We start from the raw sequence: 12,202 nt of genomic DNA on the forward strand, positions 1-12,202 counted from the left end.
AGCATTATACATACGCTTTGAAGCTGGATTATGCATAAATTTCACTCTTGCACATTCTTACAATACAAGTATTTTAGCAGATATTTGATTTCAATAAGTGAAAGAAGAAAATACACACTTTTTTTCTTCAAAAGAAGGCGATCTAGTTACTTAACATGTGTATTTACTAAAATATATAAGAACATCTCCTTTTTTATCTTCGTACTCAGAAAAATCGTACCTTTCCAAGGAAATATTAAAATTGTATAGAGCCTTGATAAATAAAAGACACGACCTTAGGCAATCCAACATTGCACGATTGGTACTGGCAAGCAAAAATTCCCTAAATCCTAGTATCACCAATATTAATGATTCGTTTACAACGAACAATGACAAACCGGTCTATGCTCGAGATAATGTGATCGCTGATTGGTTGAATAGTATCTCGTGAAAAATTGTACCAATCACAGTCGTTGAAACAGAATGTTATGTTTTAATTTTATTGTTTACACGTATTCAAAAAGAACAAGTGTACATAAATAAAAAAATGTATAACGAATTTTTTAACAATAAACTGTTACGCCTCTGTTTTTGGTCCTTGAAAATTATTGGCTTCAAGCCTTGTTGCAGAAAATTTAAAAAATCAATTTTTTTACATGATGTATTAATTAACTTGTCAACATGTAAGAAGTTTGACTGCCAGTACTTCAACATGTGATAGAATAATCATAAATGAACAAAAAAGTATATTACAGGGGAGTAAGATTAACAGTTTTCAAAATACAGCGAATATTAATATTGGGGAGTTTCATCACAACGTGACAACAGCGCTTAACCTGACGCTACACAGCTGTGTGCACACGACAGACTTGTCCTACGGAAAAAATGTAAACAACATTTAGTAAATTTCCAAGACAATTGTTTTCCAGTTTTAAAATAAATAAAATAAAATGATAGTGTTGTGCTTTTTAGGTCGAATTTTAGTAATTATGAATCTCTTAAAACAGGAACTTAACTTTTAACTTAACTACCCAAAGATTCTTGACATCCAAATAATAATTTTGGTACTTACTAAAAAGCAAAATTCAGTAATTTTTAAACACACAAATACAAAACAAACTACAACATATGCTCAAAATTTCCACCACCAATGCACGCACGACACCTTCGAATCCAATTTTCGCGCACTCGCTGGAAAACACCTCAAGAAAAGGAAATAGTGGTACGCAAAAAACACTCAGACGCGGTCTAATTCCAGATACCAACTGAATTGCGCCGCACCGTTGTCACATTGCTCGATATGAGATTTATGGAATTTTAAATTTATTACTACGCTAACTATTGTTTAGGATTAAGCATAAAGAAGTTCAAAAAAGTGATAAAAATTGTATTTTATGGTATTCTATGCACACAGTTATGTCAATATTCGTTAATTAATCGAACTTTTATTCATCAAGTTGATTTTGATAATATTTTTCTCGGAAATGGTTGAGTTTAAGACCCATGTCATATAAGGTTTTTTTGTTTATTTTAATGTATTCAATTGTATGTTAAAATTAAGGATGTCAAACTTCTAACACCCTGTATAAGTGACTATACTCCGCGGTCGAAATTATAGAGAGTGACTCATCGCTAGCTTTTGGACCAGTAAGGGGGATGAAGCGTGCCGGGAACGAAAATCCATTGGAGTGTCTGAGTAAAAGGCAACAAGATATAGAAAATATTGAAAAAAGATAATAAAACATAACATCTAATATTTTTTACGGTTTGCTATAACCGGCACTTTGATCCATTTTAATTATTACAGCATTTTAAAACGTCCCAGTTGTGTTTTTTTAATTTATAAATTTATTATAGCCATGGAACTAAACCCCTCGTCTACGCTTATGCTATGACGTTTCTCAGGACGGATAAATCAAGTCCGTTTACACCCACTAAAAAATAATTTCCCTATTCCCTACCAAGTGCAAAAGACAGAGATAGAATATAGATCGACGTTCAGTGTAACTCAGTCTATAGACGATTATAGATTCTGTCGATGTGCGTAGCGGGCGGCACAAAGATAAATAATATTGAACCGTATAAAAATCATTTTATATTTTATACGCATTATGATAATAGTGTTTCTATATTATGTCTGAGTCACTCTCTATAATTTCGACCGCGGAGTATAGATGATGTTTTAATTCTTCGTTTCAAGAGGTTTCTGTAACAAAAAGAATTTAATTGTTTTAAACAGAAACTTGTTATGTGTTCTTTATGCTGGTGACAGTGGCGTAGCAACTTTTTCTGATAAAATAAAACGTAATAACACCTAATACTCTTTTCTGAAAATATTTACGATGGTTTTATCGAATATGAACTTAAATTGCCATATTAACACGTCGAGATAATGTGTGTGGTTCTACCTGGGAGTCGCGGAGACTTGCCTACTTGTATTACACCATACTTGATTTTCTCAAACTGCTCTTAGCGGTATCAAGTTGCATCAGTTACGTACCTATCAGCCTGTCAAAGACTCTGCACTCAAACGAGCATAATATAAATCTAATGGATACGAAATTACCGCTACCTCGTTATAATGTTGAAACATTAAATGGTTTTGAAATACCAAAGTAAAGTTATTCCTATAGATCATAACGTAATATCCTATGAAAAATGTTTAAATTTTTTCATTATTACGAACTGTTTAAGCCAATTGGGAAACATTTTATTATAACTGCTTTTAAGTAACTGCGAGCGGTAGCAGTTATTTTTGACACGAGTGCCCAAAGTTTGGTCCGTGCTAAACATGCACGAGTTACCGACATGGCGTGCATATAATTTTAACTTTAATGACATAATTCTCAATAATTGTTATTGTGTTTACAATGCACACAGGCATATGCGACGTTCTAAATTGCTTTGTATCGTTACATCGACATCCAAGCTTATAGTTACATTCTCTGACGTTTAGTAAATTATAATGCAGCTTTCGCACGAATAAATAACGTTCAAACTGGATAAATAACTCACTTGTTTCGGTATAAAATTTACCTCGACATGTAAAATATACCAATTAAGTGATAGTTACTACCTAGAATGCCATACAAACAGCTAAGAACATTCGTCAATCCTGTTTCAAAGTAATTAGTTCTCATCAGTATGTCATAGGTGAGACAACTGACGAACGATTTAGCTATTTGGGTCTGTCTGCACTCAAATGTGAGTATTTTCCTGTACAATAAAACATGTGTTAGACTTTAGATCGAAATAATGCCAAAGTGGTTCGTATTTATCCACACACTTGACTGTAATAAATATTTTACCTAAAAGTGGCTAAAAATAAAACAACTTTAACCTTTATTCGGCATTTAAAAAATCAATTAGTTGTATCAGTACGACATGCATTAGTGTCAATTAGGTATTACAAAACGATAAAAGATATTTTGGAGTCGAGAAATCATATCCTCAAATAAAAATAATTTCGTTAAAATGAATGATTAAAACTGACACTCAGGAGTGTTAATTTTAACTAATTACTGTGATTTTTTTTCACCTTAATGAAAAATCTCGTTATTAGATATTTTACCGCATCAGATGTGTTATGATTTTTTACTACGGCTTATGTTTTGGTGGTAAATTATCCTAAAATCTCATATTACTGTAGATGTATTTTCACAGAACAAGTTCAAGCTTAATTTTTTATAAAAGTGGTTCCATAAATAATTCATATTATTTATTATATAATTTTCTTTCATACATAAATTCTTTGCATTTAAACAGCTATTTCCAGAAATGTATTTAGACCTATTGCATATTTAGCTGAAATTTTGATTAGAAAAATAGAGTATAGAAATGCCACTTTTTGAGACAAATTGCTTGTATATTATATAGATTATTACAGTCATTACATTACAGCCAATCAAATGCCACTCTTTGATTTATTTTGGATCAACCAAATCATTGTCACCTGTTGCAATGTTAACCAAAATGAATTTTTAAATAGATATTAAACAAAAAATATCAGTTAACTATTGATTTATTTCAGAAACAAGAAACACAACAATATAAAACTACACTAGAAAAATTGGTGTGAGTGAAAGCAATAAAGGTTCGGAGCGAATCTATTGAGTGAAATGATTCAGTACATTTTCACTCAATATTGAGCATTTTCATCATTTTACTCATTTGTGATTATATTTGAACTAAAACTGTGTACTTTCACTCATATAGAGGTACTCCTTAAATAAATTCTTCACGTAAACTCGTATTTGGTGTACTCGTACCTAAATCAGAGTAAATGTCCTCATCACTGAGTGAGATTAAATGTATATTAATTTCGAGTAATTTGAATGGCGCTGCGTCGTAAAGATGGCACCACTTACATATTGCTTCTGTAATCTCGACCACAGTTGATAGGGGTCCGGTAGATGCTCCAGAAAAGCGTGATCGCCAGGAGAACAGGCCTTAGCCGGCGCCGGCGGGTCTCAGCTGGCGGGTCTCAGCCAGGATAGGAGGAGACCCCCGCGAAGTGAATCAACACTGTATATCCTAATTAATCATTTATGAGTGATTTATTTTTGCACTCAATATTTACTTAATTAAAAACCAAGTCTGAGTAAAAAATGACTCAATAATAACTCAATTTAAATCATATTAGCGCGAAAAAGTCAACTCTAAATTGGTTTTATATACTCAGAATAGAGTCAAAAGTCGCTCAATTGATAGTTAACAGTAACTCGGATTTGAGTAAAACTCACTCATTTCTGATGCACTCATTCTAATAGAGTGAAAATTTCACTCAATCGGGAGTGGACAGAAATTGATACATTATTGAGTGAAATTTAGTGAAATTTGAGTGAAATTTTACATGTAATACTTTTATTGTCCTATTATAACACATTAAGTAACGATTTGCCTCTTTTTAAGACATGCTTTCTTAGATCTTACGACGTTGATGGGACGCCCCCTGTCTGCAGACGGCCTAACTTTCCTAATACTGTGGACAATGTCCACAATTAGACAGACCCCCTTGTCCTATATATCTAATGACATACACTTTCATCCATTTACTAACCACAAAGCACAAACAGCATGTTTTTAAGCTTTGTGCTGTCAATTTCGACGTTTAGCGATAATTTTGCGTAGTGCAATTATTACCGTTTTGAAAATAAGTCGACATGCAACACGCAAACTTTAAACGTCTTTAATTTACAAATAACTTCTAACTATTTTAATAAATAAGTACAAGTAGGAATAACATTTTGTTACAAAAAATAGGTCTGACTTGGTGACTTTAAAATGTGGTAATTTAAATAATTCTATGGAACTTTTGACAATAACATGGAACTTGATTTTGAAAATTTTAGATTTAATATTTTGATTCATAAAATATAACTAAAAAAATTAATTTATAGAGGAAAAGTTGTCTTACTACAATTTTTTTTGCGCAAATATTTAAATTTCCTTTTCAAATAAACTTACATTTGTGTAAAATTCTGGAAAAAATTTTTAAACCTAGTTAATCTATTATATTACTCCTCTGAGAGGAATATTTCCCTGTCGAAGTTGTAATTCGAAAATGAAATCAAGTATTTTATTGTTGCTTAGGCCATCATTGCAAAATAGCCCAATAGAGTACTACTACAGCCTGTAGCAGTTTGAAAAAAATATTGGAATGCAAATTTTAAACTTGTTTTATTTACGAATACCTAATAAATACTCATAATGACTTATATGACACTATGGAACTAAATAGGTTCGACAACATTATTTTAGAAGGATATCTTTTACTTTTAAAACAAAATGTGCAAATAAAAAGTTACAAAAAACGAACTTAAAAACTGCTATGCGGTCACAAGAATCCGCCATTTTGATACACAGAGTGGAGACACCTCCAGCTTTCGAGTTATCTTTGCTTTGTACACAATTTGTTCTCGATAATGGTTGTTATGTCGCCATTAAATGCCGACAAAGGAATCAATCACGGCCCGATAACTAAACAAACACTGATAACATTCGCCTTATCAATAAGCGGTGCGATTATTGCTTACTCCAGGTGATACACACTCCAGAATAAACAATTTACAAAATAGATCGCTTTCTAAAAAAAAAATATATACAACTGATACGTGTTTTATCTTCGGTACTTGAACGAGATAACCTTTATTTTTAAGAAAATATCCTGATCCGTGTTACTTTTAACTCAACATGCACTCGTTTGTTCTACTCTAAATAAACCCCACCATTCAAAAAGTAGAAAAGTTAAATTAAATATTAACTATGTAATATATGTTAGATAAATAATATCGGAAATACCAGTAAGTATCTATCTACTAAATAATATTATTAAATACTTGTTAGATATAGATTTTTTTTAATACACAGCTGCAGATATGCCTTCTATTATTTAATTATTACTTAATTATTATTATTTAATAATAAGTGTTTAAAATATAGTTTTTTTCAAATTTCGTTCAAGTATTCCAATTTTGACTATATCATTTTTAGATCTAGAGATATGTATTAAATACTAGTGTTTTTATCTAGTGGAAAATTTAGTACCTAAATAACAAAACGATGAGAGAAATATTTGAACGTTCCTCCTAAATATCTCGTTCAAATAGTCATGTAAAAATGAGTAATTATTATTGGAAATGATCAGTGATCACCATAGGTGATCACCCAAAAGCCGTTAGAAATACAAAGAGGGGGAAAAATTGATAAAATAAAAACTGGTGTTATAATGTCAGTGCCCATTTGTAGGCGGAGCTCTCTCAGATGAAAACTTATTTGTGTTGGTTTGTAAATGTTCTATATTGTAGACACAAATAAATAATTATAGACGCAACGGAAACATTTGCAGATCTTCATTCATATGAACTTTGTTGCTATTTTAGGTTAATAAGCCACTTGTAGATATTTTTCGGTGTCCAAAATTGCAAGTGCCCTGTATAATACAATATAGTAAAATGTAAGAATATGCCCAGAAATACGAAATAGTATAGCCAAGCGCTTTATTTTTCACAATGTATGTGTTTATTATGTGCGAACAATTTATTTAATTTTCTGTTGCGTTGTAGATATGCAGATGTAATAATTAGGCTTAGTGCACGCGCAGAGTCTGACAGAGCCGGCGCGGGGGTCGGTGGCCTTCACAGCTGACTCGCGTTTTGAACTGTTAAGTTATTTACGGAACCTTGTAGTAGTTGGTGTCGCGTCGATACCTTTCTTTTTTACGTCTGCTGTGAATTGTATCCGCCCTGTGTATTTAAATAACTATTTATAAATAGTAACATTAACAACTATTAGTTGGGGGAAAAAGTGAAGTAAAATACCAACAGAGAAAAGGAATAGACGGGAATTATTTCAAATGTGGTTTGACAAATAGTGTTGGAAAAAAATCCAGCATACACCATTTTGGAAAACATGTCTAAAGTTATATCTGGTACATATCACCAGTTCATGCCTCAACAATTTCTCATACTGTCCCATTGTCAACAGTGGACGTTGTACGGTCATTTTCCCTACACAAGTTAATATTAAGTGATAAACGTCGCCGTTTCACTAAAGAAAACTTAGAGAAGCACGTAGTAATATGTTTTAACTCCTTCCAATATACAACGGAAGCCTTGTCTCAACACTAAGGTTTATGGGGTAAGTGGCGTCATTTAAATTTATATAGGTACTTTTTTCCTCTACTTGCCTTGCTCTTTGGTAATAGTATTATGTTGCGACATATTTTCTGTAAACATATTAATATTTTCATTCGTAATCTGACTACGGTCCTGTTAATCTCCGCGCCGCACTAAGCCTAGTAATAATCCATAATTTTTTCAGTGTAGTTAATATGGAACGTTTTATCTTCTCTGTCAACACCTAGATATACCCAAAGCATTTGCGAGACGTAATAGAATACTGGACTAATGTAAAAGTAATGTAATGTATTTAAAACTACATATCGTACAAAAGATACAGGGAGAAATAAGGGCCTAAATTTTAATCACGCATTTAATTCGACTAATGGCCTAATTCTTTTTTCGAATACCTTTCAAGATAATTAAAAAATATATATATTTGGAGCAAAAAAATTGAACGTATAGTTGAATTACATATTAGTTATTAAACACAAAGGACAAAAGTGAGAACTAATTGGTGATTTTTAATATTTAGGCTAGCAAAAATAGTGAATCATTTTATAAAAAAATCATATTCATTACTTAGGTATTTCTTTAATCCATAAGCAGCTCATTAGCGTTAAATGGATACAAAATACCAAAAAAAAAAATTGAGTTTTTAGTACTATTATGAACAATAATATTTAAGTGGGGAATATTACAAACGTATTATAAGTATGCGTGATTGATTATAAAAACAACTTAATAGAAAACGCCAAAACATACTTTCGAAGGCAGATACTAATAAAATCAATTATTTCAGTTATCCGAAAGCAATAATGGGAGCCCGCCACTTACGTCGAAGTGACCTAAAATATAGCCACAGCCGCCTTTATTGCACAAAACAACAAAAAGTCTCGAGTATACCTGGATTCTGGCCGCGCATAAATTTTTGCAGAAAAAAAACCGGACAATCCGTATAAATTTGAAATTTCAACACCGTTGTGTAAAAATCTTATCTCATTAGTATTGAATCTTTCAAAGTTATCGAAAGGTTTGCGATTAGCATAAATAAGCCGGAGCAAACACCTTTTCTGCAACCTGAAATCCAACGCGGTATCGATTATACTCAACACGGTTTCCACGGCTCACACGGGCTCTGCTTCTTAGAAGGTCGTATTTCGTGTTAAAGGAGAAAACTCCAACGAAGCATTCACATAAAGTCACTTCAATTTCCCTATAAGTACACAAGAACAACAACTACAAATTGCCGCTTTGCAACTGCAACCGCAATAAATTTTCGTGGTGTATTTCACTAACAAGTTTGGAAGGTGATTTTCTTGCATCACTCAAACATGCAAATTTTCCATATACAGGCTGAGTCAGAAAAAATTGGTCAACACTAAGCTGGAGATACTAGACACCAAAATATTATGTTTGAGCTCATCACGTCTTATAGAGGTACAAACGTCGTTGGTTTAAAAAATACAGGGTGTTCAAGGTTTAAATTTTATTTTCTGAAATTTCTCAATAATTGAGAAAATTTTGACAGTATGACTCTGAAAATTGGCAGTGTTGGGTTTTTTGGAGTGAGAATTACGAATTTAAAGCTTATTTTGACGTTGATCCTAGAGGGCGCTAGTTTCACCATATTATTTAAGTAAATCAAAACATATTTTTAAAAAAAATTAAAAATTTAAAAGAACGTTCAATTCTACATAAAAAAGTACTCTTGTTTAGGTCGTCTAACTTTATCGGTTTCTGAGTTATTTGCATCTAAAAGTTTCAATGTATTTTGTGGTGATTTTCTTTCAGGCGCTGATATTGTTATTTCTTGTCTAAGTAGGCTTGCGTCAAATTTTCATGTCGATAAATATCAGCGTATTTTGCGTGCGTGTGATTTATTATTCGTACAAAATTATTAGGTAGTGATCAAAAGATGCCAGGACATAACCATTTTTCCAACGTGCGTGATATGATTTGTGTTTTTACTCAGGCTAATTTTAATGGAGATGCGGCGGCCGAAGATGTGTACAATTGTACCCAAGTAGATTGCAACCTACTTATAAACAATTCAGAAATCTTTACAACCGCTTAGGAGAATCTGGATTATTTCGACCAAAAAATAACCACGGTACTCCAAAATCTATCACAGTCCACGAAGAACAGGAAATTTTAATTCCTGTATCGGAAAATTCCGGTATGAGTACTCGTCGGTTAAGAGCGGCAACGGGGATAAGCCAATAGTCCATTTGTAGAATTTTGAGAAAAGAAATGCTCCATCCATAGCATTATAGTCTCTGGTTCAGCAGTTATTGCCTCAAGATTTACCAGCTAGCCTACAATTTGCTCTGTTTGTACAAATGCAAACGGAAAACCCAGATTTCCTCAATAAGATTCTATTTACCGATGAGGCGACATTTACAACAGGGGAGTTTTCAATTGGAAGAACAATCATTTGTGGGATTCCGAAAATCCACATGCTATAAAAGATAGACATTTTCAGCATGAGTTTGAGGCGAATATTTGGTGTGGTTTAATTTGTTTTTTTTTTTCATGGGACCTTTTGAATTACCACCCACTTCAACATAATTTAAACGAGCTTCTAGATGATGTACCACTCGCTTTGAGAGAGAGTATGTGGTTTATGCACGACGGTGCGCCACCACATTTTTCCTTGCCAGTACGCCAGTATTTAAATGAACATTTTCTTCATCGGTGGATTGGCCGTGGGGGTGAATTTAGTTGGCCACCGAGTCCAGACTTAAGAGCCCCATATTCTTTAAATAGTGCTTTCCGCAAAGACAAATAATTTCAAACATTTAATAACTGAATAATCTAAAGCTTATCAAATAATGGGAATGTTATGTCATGCCACCTGAGGATTTTCAAAGGCGCCGCAGTAAAACGAATAAACATGTGCAGAAAACGATTAGACCATCAAGGTTTTAGGTACTGAAATCTACGAAAATACTAACTTTTTTATATATAATTCCACATGTAAATATTCTTATAACATTTACTTGCTTAGTCCTACATATGAAATTGTTTACTTTTATTTATAAGTACGTGAAAATAATTCTTAAAATGTGGGGTTAGAATAACAGCAAACGCATGTTTTAGAAACGCTTTTTTTTAGTTATTATTTTATTTGAGTAAATTTAAATGGTAACAATGAATAAACAAAACATCAAGGATTTTATTTTTGTGCTTACTTTTGTTCTACACGTTTTACTTTTAAAGATTTCAGTACCTAAAAACGCCAGAAATTTCACTATTTCTCGGCCAGGAATATGGCCACCTTAAACCCTCCGGACTTCTCAGGACGGTTAAACTTGAAGGATGTGGTGTATCGTGAAGAAATTAATTCTATTGAGGAGTTGCGGCAGAAAATACACGTAGCCGCGAATGCATTTAAAAATAATAGGGATATTTTGTTTAATATTCAGAGATATTTAAGAGAGTGTACAGTAAAGTGTATTGGGGTAGGTGGTGGACACTTCCAGCATTTGATTTTTTATTTATTGGTTTGTTATTATTACTATTATCAATAATTGTTATTGTTATTTTCATTTTTTCTGTACAAAGTTAAGTACACAAAAGTAACAACAACTGGCTCTGCCGCTTTGTAGCTTAATCGCTGTAAATTTTATGTTTTATGTTACCAACATTAGTAGGTGATTCTGTAAACGGTTCGCGATTTGTTCGCATAATAATTCAAACATGCAAGTCTTAGAAAGGCGAAGACCCGGGTAATTATTTTTCCATTAGTAACGTTTAACACCGAGTTGCTAACACGACTAAAATATTTTTATTATGTAGAAAATTGAAATTAGTGTAACAAGTTCCTAGCAATTGGTTTAACAAGTTTATTTACACCTACGTGCAGGTTTCCAGTTTTACATAAATTAATTTCCATATGTAGAACAGTTTCATCACTCACTTGCCCGAACTGTTCTGCTATCCATATCCATGGTTATTATCACTATCGAACAGGTTATCTATCGACTGAGTATTATAAAAATATGGAATTCCTACGAGGACCATGATTTATAAAACGCTGAGATTTTTGTTACCCTTATCGAAGTAAAGAAAGTAAATATGATAAGCAAATTATGCGAGCTTGGTGGTACTGGTTACTGCGACAAACTTGTGTTAGGGCGGGTAAATATTAAATAAATTGGTGTGAAAGACAAACAAAAAACTTTTAAAAAGGGTATTTGCAACACGCCAAACACTTTTTGTGCTGTTCTCTGAACTGAGTTATCTTATGTTGCATTATGGTTTAAGTATGTTTTTACAAAAAAGGGTTGGCAGCATTGTGCAGGATTACATGTTGTAGTAAACATGATGCGGTTAGACAAAATGGAGTGCTATAGAACGGATGAGCGAGTGAATATTCTGAAAATTCATTACAAGTACGGAGAGTGTGTAGCTGCGGCTATGCGCAAATTACGTGGAATTTTCAGTAGAAGGAACGCTCCGAATGAAACAGCTGTGAAAAGATTAGGTGCCTTTGAACACAAACAGGTTCGGTTGTAGACAATAAAAAAACAAGCCGACCTCGTACTGACTGTTCAATCGAAAATATGAGTGATAGTGTGGCGCAAATTCTCGCAACCTCA

The 12,202-nt window shown here is 32.8% G+C and overlaps 1 protein-coding gene across 1 annotated transcript in view; it reads right to left on the reverse strand.

Annotated features, from left to right (window-relative positions):
• LOC108905124 (homeobox protein araucan) overlaps positions 1-12,202 on the reverse strand; it is a 72,359-nt gene that overhangs the window by 39,348 nt on the left and 20,809 nt on the right. The gene's annotated exons all lie outside the window — the stretch shown is intronic.

The sequence above is a fragment of the Anoplophora glabripennis genome, unplaced genomic scaffold, assembly GCF_000390285.2.
Source record: "Anoplophora glabripennis isolate ALB-LARVAE unplaced genomic scaffold, Agla_2.0 scaffold176, whole genome shotgun sequence".
Taxonomy (NCBI): domain Eukaryota; kingdom Metazoa; phylum Arthropoda; class Insecta; order Coleoptera; family Cerambycidae; genus Anoplophora; species Anoplophora glabripennis.